The sequence below is a fragment of the Myodes glareolus genome, chromosome 11 (genome assembly GCF_982192425.1).
Source record: "Myodes glareolus chromosome 11, mMyoGla1.1, whole genome shotgun sequence".
Taxonomy (NCBI): Eukaryota; Metazoa; Chordata; class Mammalia; order Rodentia; family Cricetidae; genus Myodes; species Myodes glareolus.
Window position 1 is genome coordinate 21421523 of NC_142036.1, and position 6137 is coordinate 21427659.

The following is a 6137-nucleotide window of genomic DNA, read 5'->3' on the forward strand; positions in this document are numbered from 1 at the left end:
TAATCCTTTAGAATATGCACACGTGCACTAAATTTAAAAAGTAAACAGAGCTTGGGAATTACAAAGCAGGGTTTCGGAAAGGTGTATGGACGAGGGGGAAGGAAACCGAAACCTGCCTCTGCTCCCCAGATTCCTTTAGAATCAATCTCATTCCTTTTCCTCTTGCTTGTCTTTCTACAGCCGGATCCCAAGCTCTGCCTTATGCTGGGGCATCCTGGGCAAAGGCCACCTCAGCAGGATGGTGCTCCCAGATATTGGGACACAAAGAATTGAGCTGGTGAGGTAGCTTAGCCGGCTGGGAAAAGTACCTACCACCAAGCCCGAAGACCTGAGTTCAATCCCTGGGCCTCCCATGTTAGACAGAGCAAATCACCTCCCTCAAACTGCCCTCTGCGTGTGTCCCGTAGCACTTATACACACCTGCACACAGATACCACACACAGGAGAGAGAGGGAGAAAGAGAGAGAGAGAGAGAGAGAGAGAGAGAGAGGTAACAATAGTTTTTAAAAATAAGAGAAAGCTTTGCAAGTAGATGGTCTCGGGTGGCCCCTGCATAGTTTCAAGGCTCTCACCCAATGTGGGCCAGGACTCCCAGCCATTGCAAGTTGAGCAGGCCTCTGAAGTGCTAACCCACAGGGCTAAGCAGGCTGTCCAGCAGCGAGGCACTATTTCCAGGCGATTACAGTTGCAGTGGCAGGAACATTTACAGGCTTCTCTGGAAGGGGACACCAGCATATAGGTTCACCCCACACCCTTGAGAGGCCAGGGTGTGTGAACACACCTCCAAAATGCCAAAGGTTTGCATATAACAAGTGTTCCTTTGGTTTCTGTGGCCATCAGCAGGAAGAAGCCCACAGTGAGATACAGCCTGGGCTGTTTGTTCCACTAAGGTTGGGTGAATGAGAGAAGACACAGGGAGCTGTAGTCATGTTATTTCACTCTTGCCGAGGTACCAAAGTGATAGGAACATGGTCCAAACCATCTAAGTCACAAGCTGCAAAACAGTGAGGTTGAGGGCAAGACTGTGGCAGGCACGCGGATGAAAACGTACAGACATTCGGGCGTCCCCTGCCGGGAATGTCTGGGCTTTTAATTCAGCTGTGGATTGCCACTGTCGTGAATTGTATCGCACAGACTTGGTGAGCGAGGGAAGCTGTCCTCGCGACACTGCACGCAGGAGTCTCCACACTTTGTCTCCATAGCAGAGCACTTCCTGTTTGTCTCACAACACAGCCCTTTGGTCAGCCAGGGGTCAGTTGTGATTCTTGCAGACAGGTGGATGGACATAGGGAGATGAGTGGAGCGGTGGGGTTACACACCTCTGATCCCAGCACTCTGGAGGCAGAGGCAGGTAGATCTCTAGTTTGGGGCCAGCCTGGTCTACAGAGTGAGTTCCAGGACAGCCAAGGCTACACAGAGGAAAAAAAAACCCTATCTCAAAAAAGAAAAAGAAAAAAAAATGGGACTTCTGAAAAGTCGAGGGAGAGGATGAGGAGGGCAGGACAAAATGGTGTGTTTGGCCTACATGGAGCAATGTGTCCACGTGTACACGCACATGTGTTAAAAGGACATTTGGTGCCAATGTGTGAAAGTCCCCACGCACTTTAGCAAATAAACCCACTCAGGACGAGAGCAAATTAAGCCAGCGGAGATTCACACTGCTGGCCCAGCCTCTCTGACACCCAGCCTGGTTTCTTTAGTGTAATAGTCAAAACATTTTTCCTCCTCCTGGGTCATGTTGATCTGTGGAATAATTTGGATTCTCAAGCTGTTGTCTTGCTCCATTCCCCATAGCACCCAAATGAGAGAAAGTCGCTCCATATTCTAGAATGTGCCATGGTACCAAGAAATACAGACAGAACTGGGGAGGGGAGGGACTGAAGCCCCGCCCAGAGCTGGACTCGCTTCTCAAATACAGAGTTCCACTCACCTCCACCTCATCCCCTTAAAGAGAAATTTTCTGGAAAATTCCCACATGTTTGACAGGTTCACTTCAATGGGGCTCCTCCAGTCCATAGGGCCAAGGAATGCACTTCCAGGGTGTGCAGAGAAAGCCTCCATACTGAGGCTGATTCCTGGAGTCTCAGCTCCCCCTCCTCCCAAGCAGTAGAGGGCTGGAAGAATTGCTTCTGCCCTGGATACAAGAGAGGGGAATTTTAAGCAGGCAGAATGTAATCACCCAAATTGGAACCCAGCCAGGACACTGTGAGGAAAATTACTCCTCCTTGCCTGCTAAATGCCAGGGGAGAGCAAATGACCTGCAGTCTGCACCCCCACTCAAGTGGGGCACTCGCTTCGGACAGGATGAACAGGCAGCCCATCTTAGCATCCCTAGCTTACAGCAGCCCCACCTGCCCCGTACCAACTCCCACCACAAGATGACAGCTCCCATCCACATCCCCACTGCTTCATGCCCACCTCAGCCAGAGTCTAGGGTCCCTTGGGTCTGTCCTGCATGGCACAGCCTGCCTCCCAGACTCTACCAACCTCCAGCCAAGCCAGAAGTACCTGCTCAAACTGGGTGCAGTTGGGTTAAAATATTACCAGGCCCAGACCCTGCCGTAGGCTGTCCTTCAACAAAGACACCTGAACCTCTGGCCTCACTAACCAGATTTTCTTTGATGCCAAGATTCTTTTGTAGATAGATATTCTGTATAAGCAGGATGGGGAACACATCCTTGGTTTATTTATCTTCGAATGCTTTTTTGATTGTGACCTTAAAATAATTGCTCAGCAATGGACTTGTCGGTTCACAAGGAAGATGCGTTTTATAAAGTGAGCCATCCTCTGGAAGGGAGGCACTGGCTCACCAGTGCTTGGTGAGACTGCCCCTGAAGATATGGTCCTTTTTGATCAATATTGAGAGGGCCAGGGGTGTGGCTCAGCTGGCAGAGTGTTAGCCTAGCACACATCAAGTCCCGAGTTCGATTCTCAGCACCGCACAAAAGACATATGACAATAACGACACACACCTGTAACATCAGCACACTCAGGGAAGTGGAGGCAGGAGGATTAGAAGTTCAAGGTCACTCTTGACTAGGTCTCAGGCTTGAAGTCAGGTGGCCTGAAACTCTGTCCCCAAACAAAGCAAAGAAAGGCTGGGGCACAAAACAGTGAGGCTCCTGTCATAACAGCAGGAGACCTGAGTTCCATCTCAGAACCCACATTTACTAGCTGAGCATGGTGGTCTACACTACACAGTAGCCCAGCTCTGGGGAGACAGAGACTGGAGGATTGCTAGCTAGTGTGTCAGTCCAGCCTACTTGGTGAATTCCAGGCCAGTGAGAGACCTCAGAACTTATTTGGTAGACAGCGCCTGAGAAATGAGATTTCTATATGTACACACACACACACACACACACACACACACACACAGAGGAGTCAAAATGTGGCATGCATAGACTCTACAAGAAAGGGTACTCTCTGCTAGTTTAGGCCCTGGGAGAACTCAGGGACTCAAGCTGGACCACACAGTGGCTCTCACAGAAATCTTCCACGTGCTAAATCCTGGTCCCCACGGGTGTCCCTGAGGTAGAAACAGTTTTGTGAACCCAAAGCATTGCAATGAGTGATAAATCCTGAGCAGAGAGAGATACAGACACAGAGGCAAGGACAGAGCCACGGGGTAACGACTGGAGGGGGAGGTAGATACCAAGGGACGACAAGGCAACAGGCAGTCACTAGAAGCCAAGGCTCCTCCCCAGCGCCTAGGCAGAGAGCACAGCCCTGCTAATGCCTTGCCCTCTGTCTGCCTGGGACAGGCGAAGCTGCCACTGTTTCAAGCCACTCAGCGGGCAGCACTTTGTCCCAGCAGCCCCAGGACCTTGGCGCAGACCTCTGTGGGCTGAGGTGGGCTTTTGCTGCGTGGAAAGACTCGAGAAGTCCTTGGAGCAGCACAGAGCGTCCAAGACGGACACAGAGAGAATGCGTGTCCCAGCCAAGTCACCTGCCCACCTGGAACGCCTGCACACCACAGGTAGAAATAGAGTAGCTCAGTTCTTTCAGAGAAGCCAGGACCTGTGCCTGTCGCAATTTAAGCTACACGTAGCCCTTGGATACAGCATTTGGACATGCAGGCATCTGTTTCAGACGTGTCCTCGGACGTGCCTGCAGACAATGGCAGAAGGCTGGAGACAGCGTTTAGAGCTAAAAAGAGTGGAACGGCACCAAGTGTTCACCATTTCAGAGGGTAAAGAAACTCTGCTCACTGCTATGGTGGAATAATATACAACCATTAAAAAAAAATGTGAGGGAGAGGCCGGGCAGTGGTGGCGCACGCCTTTAATCCCGGCGCTTGGGAGGCAGAGGCAGATGGTTCTCTATGAGCTCGAGGCTAGCCAAGGGTACATAGAGAAACCCTGTCTGTCCTGAAAAATAAGCAAACAAAAAATGATAACAAAAAAACCAACAAAAACAATAAACCCCAAGGTATCTGCAAGAAGCAGTTTAAGCAAGGGTGGGGGTTTGTTTGGGGTATTATGGTTTAAGAGGGTACAATCCATCACTGTGGGGAAGGCATGGCAGAGTTCCTGGTGACAGGAGTGAGATTGGGCCCCTCACATCTGGGCAGACCCGGAAGCAAAGAGTAGGGATTGCTGGTGCTCAACTTCTCTCCTTTCTAGGTGTTGATTCACCCACATCCAGGTTGAGTCTCCCCTCCTCAGTGACACCTCTCTGGAGGGCTTCCAGACACACCTTCTAGGTGAGTCTATACAATCTGAAAATCAATATGAACCATCAGTTTTTTAGAGAGATGTGTACATGCACACCAGTGTGGAGACACCCCAAAAGACTACTTAAAAGTACCAACTTTGCCAGGCAGTGGTGACACACGCCTTTAATCCCAGCACTTGGGAGGCAGAGGCAGGTGGACCTCTGTGAGTTTGAGTCCAGCCTGGACTACAATGTGAGTTCCAGGACAGAAGCACCAACTCTTACATAAAGAAATATGTATATGAATATAGATACTAAACCAAGGCAGTGAGTGGGGGAATTCAGTCCTGCTTCCCCTTCCTGTGTGTGTGTGAGTGCACATGTGTATATAAGCACACGTGTCCTGCAGGAACATGTGGAAACCAGAACACAGGGTGTCTTTCTCTACAGTTTATTTGTTTTGGAGACTAAGTCTCACTACATAGCTCTGGTTGACCTGAAATTTGCTCTGTAGACCGGGCTGGCCACAGACTCAAAGGCATCAGCCTGCCTCCGCCTCTTGAGTACTGAGATTAAAGGCCTGCGCTAACATGCCTGGTTCCACCTTATTTTTTTGAGACAGTTCCTCTCACTGAACCAGTAACTGCGTGGGCTAGCTGACCAGCAAGCCCTAGACACCATCTTGTTTCCTTAGCCCCCATCTCTGCCAGTCTTGAGACCACAAACTCCTATGCTTGTTCTGGGTATCAGACTCTGGGCCCCACACCTGCATGTACAACTGGGCCACCTCCCCAAGACTGACTCTCTTCCACCCTGTGGTCCCTGAGAGCCACAGGGCTGGCCACACAATTGTTTCACTCACAACATGAGGAAAACATGAGAACCTCTGCCGACTGACCTGCGGCGTCCTCCTGGTGCAGCCATGTCTGAGCCTTCCAGCGCCCAAAGGCCTCTTCTTGGGTGGGTGGGGGTGGAGCCTGTGGCTTCTCACCCAGAGAAAACTTAAAACAATAGCTGAGGTGAGAAATTTTCCAGGCTCTTATCAGAGGGATGATTTTTAGTGCCAAGTTCTGTAAGAAGCAGAAGGTGTTTCGTAAACACGATGTGAAAGCCAGCACTAAGAGAAGCTGATTTAGGTACAAGAGCGCCGCAGACCAACTGTGCATCGGGGTTACGACCTTGCATTTGACTGCGAATCCTCAGACGCTGATGGAAGCCGTCAGCTGAACCTTATTTATAATCAGCTTTCAGCGTGGATGGCTGTCCTGTAAAACGCCTCTCAAATTAAATGGCGAATCTCACTGTCTCCGTAGGCAAATAGGAGAGCCCACATCAAAGGCTTTAATTGTAATACGGGTCACCGTCAAGGGGAAGCTATTTCCCAAGCCCTTCCGATTAGCGAAATCGCATGGAACTTAAGCATGGGCTGGGGCCACAGCCTCGGTAGCCAAGGACGGCTCAGAAAGTGCCTGGGAGATGCATCC